General features: G+C 39.8%; 1 pseudogene; it reads left to right on the top strand.

The window, feature by feature from the left end:
• The first annotated feature begins 852 nt into the window (after positions 1–852).
• LOC127674457 (melanoma-associated antigen B4-like) lies at positions 853–1,878 on the top strand (annotated as a pseudogene).
• Positions 1,879–10,106: the final 8,228 nt, after the last annotated feature.

Here is a 10,106-nt window from a genome sequence, read left to right as displayed (position 1 = left end):
ACTATGTCCTTGAACTTACAACCATTTGCCTATCTGCGTCTTCAGTGCAATGGTTGTTTTTATTTTCATTATTTTTATTTCATTTATGTGCATTGTATTTATATCATTTTCCCGCTCCCTCCAACTCCTTTCATGTCTCCCCTACTCACTCTCAAATTCATGGTGTATTTTCTCTAATTATTATTATTGCATGTATAAGAGCATATACATATATATATTTTGTATATTGTTATGTGTAACAATATTAATTTTAGTATTTGCCATATTCTGCAGTGTATACTCTGAGCAGGGGTTTTGTTTTAGATTTACCAATTGGCACTCCATGGTCAGTTGTCTTCAGTGTTTTAAGAAGTTGTGGCTTTTTGTAATACTGTCTGTCTGCTTCAAAAAGAAGTTTCTTTAATGGGGGAGTAAGAACTCTGCTTATCTGTAGGTATAAAGATATGCATTTAGAATGAAATTAGGTGTTATACTGGGATAGGAATGTGGCAATCATACATTCTATCTAAGGTCCTTGCCCTCACTAGCCATAGGTAGTTGAATAACCTTATAATACCAGGTATGATTTATTTTTACTGCAGTCTTAAAGCCAGTTACAGAGGTGTGGGTTCCTGTTAAAATATCAGTGCTACTATTGCAGTTTTGAGACTATTTACGTAAGCAGTATGTGGAAGGTGACCAGAAGGCAAGGAATACAGTGAGTTTTAGAACATTGATGCTATCATAATCTGGGAGAAAGTGGGTAAGAATTGGCAAAAGCCAGAATGGTTTGAGCAAGCACAAAATACTCATAATAAATTATTTTCCTGATTCAGGTATCTCAGTCACCTACTGTCCCTGACAACAGCCATCATGCCCAGGGGACAGAAGAGCAAGGCCCGTGCTCGTGAAAAACGTCGCCAATTGCAGGAAGAGGCCCAGGGGCTCAAGGATGCTCAAGCCAAGGCAGCAGAGAAAGTGGAGTCACCTTCCTGCTCTGATCAAGGTTCAGGAGATGCTAGGCCAAGCACTTCTGCAGCTGGCTTTCCACAGCAGTCTCAAAGCTCAGCACCAAGCAACACTGGCGACAAAGTCCTGGCCCACAGAAGGTCTGGTAAAGGTGACCAGAGCCAAGGAGATGAAAAGAAGAGTTTTCCCAGGGCCCCACTCGCCACTGGAAGCCCACAGATGGATGTTCTGACAAGGAAGACAGGAATGCTGATGGAGTACATGCTCTGCAAGTACAAAGTGAAGCAGCCCATGAGGAAGGGAGAAATGCTCAAAGTTATCAACAGAAGGTTCAAGGTGCACTTCCCTGAGATCCTCAAGAAAGCATCCTATCGATTGGATATGGTTTTTGGTCTTGAGTTGAAAGAAATCCAGCCCCATGGCCAATCCTATGAGCTTGTCAGTAAGCTAGATTTCCAGGATGATGGAAGTGGGAGCAGTGATCTGGGTCTTCCTACTAAAGGCATTCTAATCCCTCTCTTAAGTGTGATCTACTTAAATAACTACTGTGCCCCAGAGAAGGAGGTCTGGCACTTCCTAAATATGTTAGGAGTCTATGATGGGATCTCACACCTCATCTTTGGGGATATCAGGAAGCTCATCACTGAAGATCTGGTGCAAGAACAATACCTACAGTATACTCTGGTTCCTAACAGTGATCCTCCATCCTATGAGTTCCTGTGGGGACCAAGAGCCTATGCTGAAACCAGCCAGGTAAAAGTGGTGGAATTTTTGGCGAAGATCAATGAAAACATGCCCGGTGTTTATTCATCTCGTTATGAACAGGCTTTGATTGAAGAGGAAGAGCAAGCCAAAGCTGCAGCCAAGGCTGGCACTAAGGGCAAAGCCAAGGGACATTCTAAGTCCAAGTAGAGCAATTCTCCTCGCTAGTGAGATATCAGGTAGCCTCTGCTATGTGAATGAAGAGGTCTGTTAATATTTTTGCATGTTATACTCAAGCAAATTGTTGGTAACTTTTGAGGTTCTTTGAGAAAAATGTTACCTTTTTGAGAAAAATGTATACAGATAGGTTTTGTAGACTGAGCCTTCACTGCTGTTTATCAAGTTGAGTGCTCAAAATATTTGGATTAATAGGAAATGTTCTAAGTATTTGAAGATATTTAGTAAGATAATATGAAATAGATTAAGAAAAGGCTAGGAAATATAAAAGAAAGATATTCTAAAAATATTAAGCTTTCAACAATTGTTTTCACTTATTCCTTGTGTTTTCAATGATGTCAGAGATGTATCCTGGCTTTTGCTTATAGCATTAAAGTATGTATAAAAAATTAAATCATTGAGAAGCAGGTATCTTTTTAAAGGTTCATGCTTTACACAAACACAATCTTAATACCTGCTGATAGAGGAATTATCACCCTTTTTACTAGAAATGTGTAGTGAAAGAAGCAGGAGGTATCACATATGCAGTGATAGATTCTCTGAGAAACTCTCATTATTGCAGAGAGTACAATAAGGTCTCTACTTCCTGAAGAAATAATAAATGGGCGATGTTGTATTCAACAAAATATTTTTTCTATATGCCTTGCAATTATCTTCAGGGAAAGTCTTATCTTTTCTTTTTTTTCCTGACCTTGAATGTAGCACTTCTGGTAGAATTTTTTTAGGTGAAAAATATGGACAGCAAAGTTAAAGTGTACACATTAATAAATGATACTTTAAGTACAAGATAGATACAACAACAGACGTGGTATTCTACACATGTATCCCCATCATACAAGAAACAAATTATCGAAATCACTTCTCAGTGGAGAGAAGAGGCTTAAAAATCTAAATGATCCCACGTTTACTAATGTTCCCACATAATTTGAAAAAGTTGAGGTTAGACATGTGCTTCAGAGACTAAACTACTCCATTCCTATTATGCTGAGACACATTATGATTATTCATTTCATTTTCAGTATTAATAGCTTAATGTGTCCTAATAGTTCACATTGCTTCCATCTCTAGGGGACTGTATACCCTCTTCTGGGCATTGCAAACACCTGTACATACAAGGTATACACATATGCCCTCACAAATTCTAAGGGATATCACTGCCCCAGGATCTGCATTCTCCTGTCATGTGAGAAAGGATTGCTGGGCTGATAGGAACAAGCTAATCATCCCCAGTAACATCTGCAAATCCAAGTAGAACCTTTGGAAAGCCATATTCTGGACCCAAAGGTGAACAGAGAAGGAGGGCCATCTTACAAAGCCTCATCTCCATAGCTCTGGGAGGCCATGAAAACTGACAGGCTGAAGTTACCCCTTTGTGCAGTAGTTTGTAGAGGTTTGTAAAGTGATTCTCCACAGTGAGATCTCCTGGGATTGATAGGGATGGGCTCAACTGAAGAGAAAGGTGTGTGTGTGTGTAATTCTCCCTAATAGGAGTCACTATGATCCCAAGCGTAAATGAGGGAACAATACAGAAATACAGAAAGAATGGTGTGAGTGAATCACGCCCACTTCCTCCTGGGGCATCACAAGGCCTTCTAGAACAATGAAACGTGCTCTGTCTCAGGGCAGCAGAGGCTAGGTTTCTAGCTTGTACTGGGAACCTGATGACTTCCCCCACACACATATTTCTTTGTCTGCCTTTCACCTTGGGAGTGCTTGGGTAGTTGAAGACAGCAAGGCACATTTCACTTCTCCCTAGGGAGGAGTGTCTGAGATTGGAGACTGTTGGAATGAGACCACAGGTCTTACTTGAAGTCAGAGTATAGTAGGATATCATTGGGAATTGTTTCACTGAACTTTTTTTCCAGTCACATTTGGTTCTTCCCTGCATCTCTGGGCTAACCAGCCTCTGGTTCTAGGCCATTCAGGCAGTGTAGGGCATTGGCTCCTTCTCATTACACATGCCTGAAGTTAAACCAGTCACTGGTTGTCCACTCCCACACATTCTGTGCCCCTGTTGCCCCAGCACATGTTCCAGGCAGGACAAATTGTTGGGCAAGGGTTTTACGGCTGGGTTGATCTCTTAAGTTTATCTTTCTGTAGTCTGTAGAGTAGCTTCTCACCACTGGCATGTCCAGTCATCATGTTAGCTTCCTCTGGCAGTATATGTGAGTACGTGCAGAGACCCACAGCCAGATGTTATGCAGAAAGAGAGGCTAAATTGAACGTCTTGTTCCTTCAGAAATTGGAGGACTGGGGGGAGGAGAGATTGTCAGAATCGGAGGCGATGGAGGATGCCAGGAGCATATGACCAACTGAATCAAGTAAGCTCATGTGAGTTCACAGAAAGGGAGGCGGCAAGCATGTGGCCTGCACCAGGGCCTCGGGGATACTGTCATTATGGATGTTAACTTGATGTTTTTGTGGGGCTCCTAACTTGTCCTCAGTGGAACCAGGGGTGCAGTGGGTCTCTGGTCCAGTAGTAAATGGCCAAAGTGTTAGAGCTCTCAGAAGGGAAGCTTGCACAAGGTCGGTAGCTGGCGCCCCAGGTCTTGCCTGCTACTGTGGCAGCACCAATGTCAGCACAGGGATGGTGGCTGGTTCAGGGCAGCAGGGACAACCGGCATGAGCCCAGCCTGCCAGCTGTGTCTAAGGTCCAGCGATGAATGCTTCAGGAGAGAAAACTCTTCCACAATGTGCTCCAACTCAGTAAAACAAGCACTCACCAATGATTCTCAGTGAAAAAACTTGTACACTTTATTCCATGTGGATAGGAACTTTATAAACATTGGAAGGTAGGGTGGGATCAAGGGGAAGATGTATCTCCTTGACTCAGTTTGAGATGCTAGTGTTGTTCTATTAGCATGGGGAAGGATTACAAGTGACTGTCATTTTCCCTTCATCAGGATGTCATGGTTACATGTTCCAGAGCAGGTAGAGTTTGGCAGGGAGCTGGCCACTCCTACAGTACTCAGTTCAGAGTTTCACTCGGTTTGGGCTCACTCAACCTTACCAGTTCTGTGTGGTGGCATGGTCTACTTACCGCACACTAACAGTGGGAGCAAGTGTGTCACTGATTCTTTTGCCAGTTCTTTGGAGTCCTTTCTGCCTATTGGTTTACCTAGTCCAGCCTCAGCATGAGGGTTTTTTGCCTAATATTATTGCATCTTGACCTGTTTGGCTGTTGGCTCTGAGAGGTCTGCTCTTTTCTGAAAAGAAAATGGAGGGGGAGTGGGCTGGGGGGGAGGGGCTGTGAGACTGGGCAGATAGCTTGGGGGAGTGGAGAGAGGGAAAACTGTAGTTGGAATGTATTATATGAAAGAAGACTCTATTTTCCTTTTTAAAAAAAAATATTTTTATTTTCTATATTCTTTGTTTACATTCCAAATGATTTCCCCTTTCCCGGATCCCCCCTCCCCATATGTCCCATAAACCTTCTTCTCTCCATCCATTCTCCAATCACCTCCCTCCTTTTTCTCTGTCCTTATATTCCCCTCCAATGCTAGATCAATCCTTTCCAGGATCAGGACCCTCTCCATACTTCTTCCTGGGTGTCATTTGTTATACGATTTGTGCCTTGGGTAGTCAGGGCTTCTGGGCTAATTAATATCCACTTATCAGAGATTACATTCCATGTGAATTATTTTGTGATTGGGTTACCTCACTTAGGATGATATTTTCCAGATCAAACCATTTGCCTAAAAATTTCATGAATTCATTGTTTTTAATTGCTGAGTAGTATTCCATTGTGTAAATATACCACATTTTCTGCATCCATTCCTCCTTTGAGGGGCATCTGGGTTCTTTCCAGCTTCTGGCTATTATAAATAAGGCTGCTATGAACATAATGGAGCATGTGTCCTTGTTGCATGCCCTGGAATCCTTTGGGTATATGCCCAGGAGAGGTATAGCAGGGTCCTCCGGAAGTGTCATGTCCAGTTTTCTGAGGAACCTCCAGACTGATTTCCAAAGTAGTTGTACCATCTTACAACCCCATCAGCAGTGGAGGAGTGTTCCTCTTTCTCCACATCCTCACCAACACCTGCTGTCTCCTGAGTTTTTGACCTTAGCCATTCTGACTGGTGTAAGGTGAAGAAATCTCAGGGTTGTTTTGATTTGCATTTCCCTAATGACTAATGATGTTGAGCACTTCTTAAGGTGCCTCTCGGCCATCCGAATTTCTTCAGGTGAAAATTCTTTGTTAAGATCTGTACCCCATTTTTAATAGGGTTATTTGGTTCCCTGGGGTCTAACTTCTTGAGTTCTTTGTATATATTAGATATTAGCCCTCTATCAGATGTGGGGTTGGTGAATATCCTTTCCCAATTTGATGGTTGCTTTTTAGGAAGACTATTTTCAATGAAAAAAATGGAAAGGAGGGAGGGAGGGAAAAAAGAGCTATTCCAATTCAGTTGAACCAGAATTTTTCTTGCAAAGTAAAAAAATTAGTAGATAATAAATTATGAAATAAAATTAACATACAAATTTCTTATAAACAAAAAAAAAGAATAAAAATACTTAAAGTCATTTCATAGGAAAAAAGTCAGGGAAGATTGCCAGGCTGTGTCAGGGGTTAGGTCAACTTTATAAAAATATGAATGTGTGGAAATTTATTTTATTTTGTTGAGTGCTATGCAGAAGCCACTACTGTGACATTTAGAACCCAAGGTAATGGCAGAGATGCTTATCACCTCTCTTTGGGTGAACTGAAAGTTTAAGTCTCAGTTCTCAGGTTGTGTCTCACAGCACCTGAATTGCTACTATTAAAATTATTCAGTTTAAATGGAGAACATTTTTCTTGTCTTGTGCTGAGCAACCAACCATAAAGCCTTGATGTAGTTTTCACAAATTTCTTTGTGGTATGTAGGCAGGAATATCTTTCTTTACTTGCTTCTGCTGGGCCTCAGTGAGACACACACTTCATGTAGAGGGCATGCTTTAATATGCAGGAGGGGCACATGGGTATGGAGATGGCTTAGTTGATAAAATTCTCATGGCCGAAGCATGAGTATCCAAGTTCAGTCCATAAGCTCTCACTTTCAAAAGCAGGTGGTGGCTTCTTGGAGCTTCATGCTGCATAGATAGATAGATAGATAGATAGATAGATAGATAGATAGATAGACAGAAGGATAGATAGACAGATAGATGATAGACATGATAGATAGATAGACAGATGATAGATAGATAGATAGATAGACAGAAGGATAGATAGACAAGCAGATGATAGATGATAGATAGATAGACAGATGATAGATAGATAGATAGATAGATAGATAGATAGATAGATAGACAGATGGATAGATAGACAGATGGAAAGATAGATGGATAGATAACAAATAGATGATAGATAGGCAGATGATAGATAGATGATAGATAGATAGATAGATAGATAGATAGATAGATAGATAGATAGACAGATGGAAAGATAGACGGATAGATAGACAAATAGATGATAGATAGGCAGATGATAGACAGATGATAGATAGATAGATAGATAGATAGATAGATAGATAGATAGATAGATAGATAGATAGATAGACGGATAGATAGACAGATGGATAGATAGATGGATAGATAGATGGATAGATAGACAAATAGATGATAGATAGACAGATGATAGATAGACAGAAGATAGATAGACAGATAGATAGACGGATAGACAGATGGATAGATAGATGGATAGATAGACAAATAGATGATAGACAGAAGATAGATAGATAGGTAGATAGATAGATAGATAGATAGACAGATAGATAGATAGACGGATAGATAGACAGATGGATAGATAGATGGATAGATAGGCAAATAGATTATAGACAGATGATAGATAGACAGAAGATAGACAGATAGATAGATAGATAGATAGATAGATAGACGGATAGATAGACAGATGGATAGATAGATGGATAGATAGGCAAATAGATTATAGACAGATGATAGATAGACAGAAGATAGACAGACAGACAGATAGATAGATAGATAGATAGATAGATAGATAGATGGATAGATAGACAGATGGATAGATAGATGGATAGATAGACAAATAGATGATAGACAGATGATAGATAGACAGAAGATAGGCAGATAGATAGATAGATAGATAGATAGATAGATAGATAGATAGATAGATAGACGGATAGATAGACAGATGGATAGATAGATGGATAGATAGACAAATAGATGATAGACAGATGATAGATAGACAGAAGATAGACAGACAGATAGATAGATAGATAGATAGATAGATAGATAGATAGATAGATAGATAGATAGATAGATAAACGGATAGATAGACAGATGGATAGATAGATGGATAGATAGACAAATAGATGATAGATGATAGACAGAAGATAGACAGATAGATAGATAGATAGATAGATAGATAGATAGATAGATAGATAGATAGATAGATAGATAGATAGACGGATAGATGGATAGATAGACAGATGGATAGATAGACAAATAGATGATAGACAGATGATAGAAGATAGATAGATAGATAGATAGATAGATAGATAGATAGATAGATAGATAGATAGATAGATAGATAGATAGATATGGTGCTCCTTCTTTTTGGCTTGCTGGCTAGTCCACTCATACACATTAGTGAGCTCCAAACTTAGTGAACAACCCTGTCTCAGGAAGCAGCTGGGATTAAGACATTAAGCCCAGTTCCAGCTCTCACACACGTGTCTCAAGGCAGTCAAACATATTTATTTACCATCCACTCAAAGATGGAAGCACTTTTTACTGGGAGGCAAGTCAGAGAACCTCAGTAAGTCCTGAAGTGAACATTGACTTTAAAATCACAGAGACAGAAAAGTGTATCTGTTTTTTCATTATCAAAATGATTAATTAACTTTAAAGGAGAGATGCCAAATGACTCTTCACCTATCTTCCTGATGTCTTGAATAAGGACAGAAAAAATACTGTTCAAAAATTGCAGGCATGAGGCAGCAGAGGGGAAAGGTTTTATATAAAAATCTTATATGTGACAGTCATAATCTCAACTGCTTTCCATTTGTTACATAATTTCCATCACTTATAGAGAACAGGGCTTACCAAACACTAAATGCAGAACCTGCAGCCCAGACAGTTTCAGAACTAGCACATTTTGACAACATTGTTTGCAGTAGACAGAGCAGACACTATGCCCATAGTCTCTCCCCACCTCTCTCTCTCCCCTTCCCTCCCTCCCTCCCTCCCCTATCGCTGTCTCTCTCACACACACATACACTCACACATGAGTTAGTCTAGCTGGCTTTATGTATGATAATTATTAACCTACAAGTATTTGGGGAAAAAAAAGATCTAAATATCTTCCAAAGTGGTTTATATCTTGAGCTGTTAAAATTCCTTTGTAGAGGTTTTGTAAAAAAAAAAAAAAAAAAAAAAAAAAAAAAAAAAAAAAAAAAAAAACCACACACACACATACAAACAGGCAGTCTTTTAATTAAAATATAAAATTCTGGTTAACAAAATTAACTGAAACAATTGGTAATTAGGTTTTTTGGGTTGTATTTCATTTGTTTTTTTGTTTTGTTTTGTTTTGTTTTTTCAAGACAGGGTTTCTCTGTATAGCCCTGGCTGTTCTGGAACTCACTCTGTAGACCAGGCTGGCCTCGAACTCAGAAATTCACTTGCCTCTGCCTCCCAAGTGCTGGGATTAAAGGTGTTTGCCACCATTGCCCAGCCTAGTTATTTTTAAAACCTTTAAAAATACATGAGTTGATTAGCTTTGTACCCCACTTTTTAATGGGGTTATTTGGTTCTCTAGGTTCTATTTTCTTGAGTTCTTTGTATATATTAGATATTAGCCCTCTGTCGGATTTAGGGTTGGTGAAGATTTTCACATGAAGAACTTCGGAGAGCTGAGAAACACCTTAAGAAATGTTCAACATCATTAATCATTAGGGAAATGCAAATCAAAACAACCCTGAGATTTCACCTCACACCAGTCAGAATGACTAAGGTCAAAAAATCAGGAGACAGCAGTTGCTGGCGAGGATGTGGAGAAAGAGTAACACTCCTCCACTGCTGGTGGGATAGCAAGATGGTGCAACCACTTTGGAAATCAGTCTGGCAGTTCCTCAGAAAACTGGGCATGACACTTCCTGAGGACCCTGCTATACCACTGCTGGGCATATATCCAGAGGATTCTTCAGCATGCAATAAGGACACATGCTCCACTATGTTCATAGCAGCCCTATTTGTAGTAGCCA

The sequence above is a fragment of the Apodemus sylvaticus genome, chromosome X, assembly GCF_947179515.1.
Source record: "Apodemus sylvaticus chromosome X, mApoSyl1.1, whole genome shotgun sequence".
Lineage (NCBI taxonomy): Eukaryota > Metazoa > Chordata > Mammalia > Rodentia > Muridae > Apodemus > Apodemus sylvaticus.
Note: the sequence above shows the minus strand (reverse complement) of the source record. Positions and strands in the feature narration are given on the sequence as shown.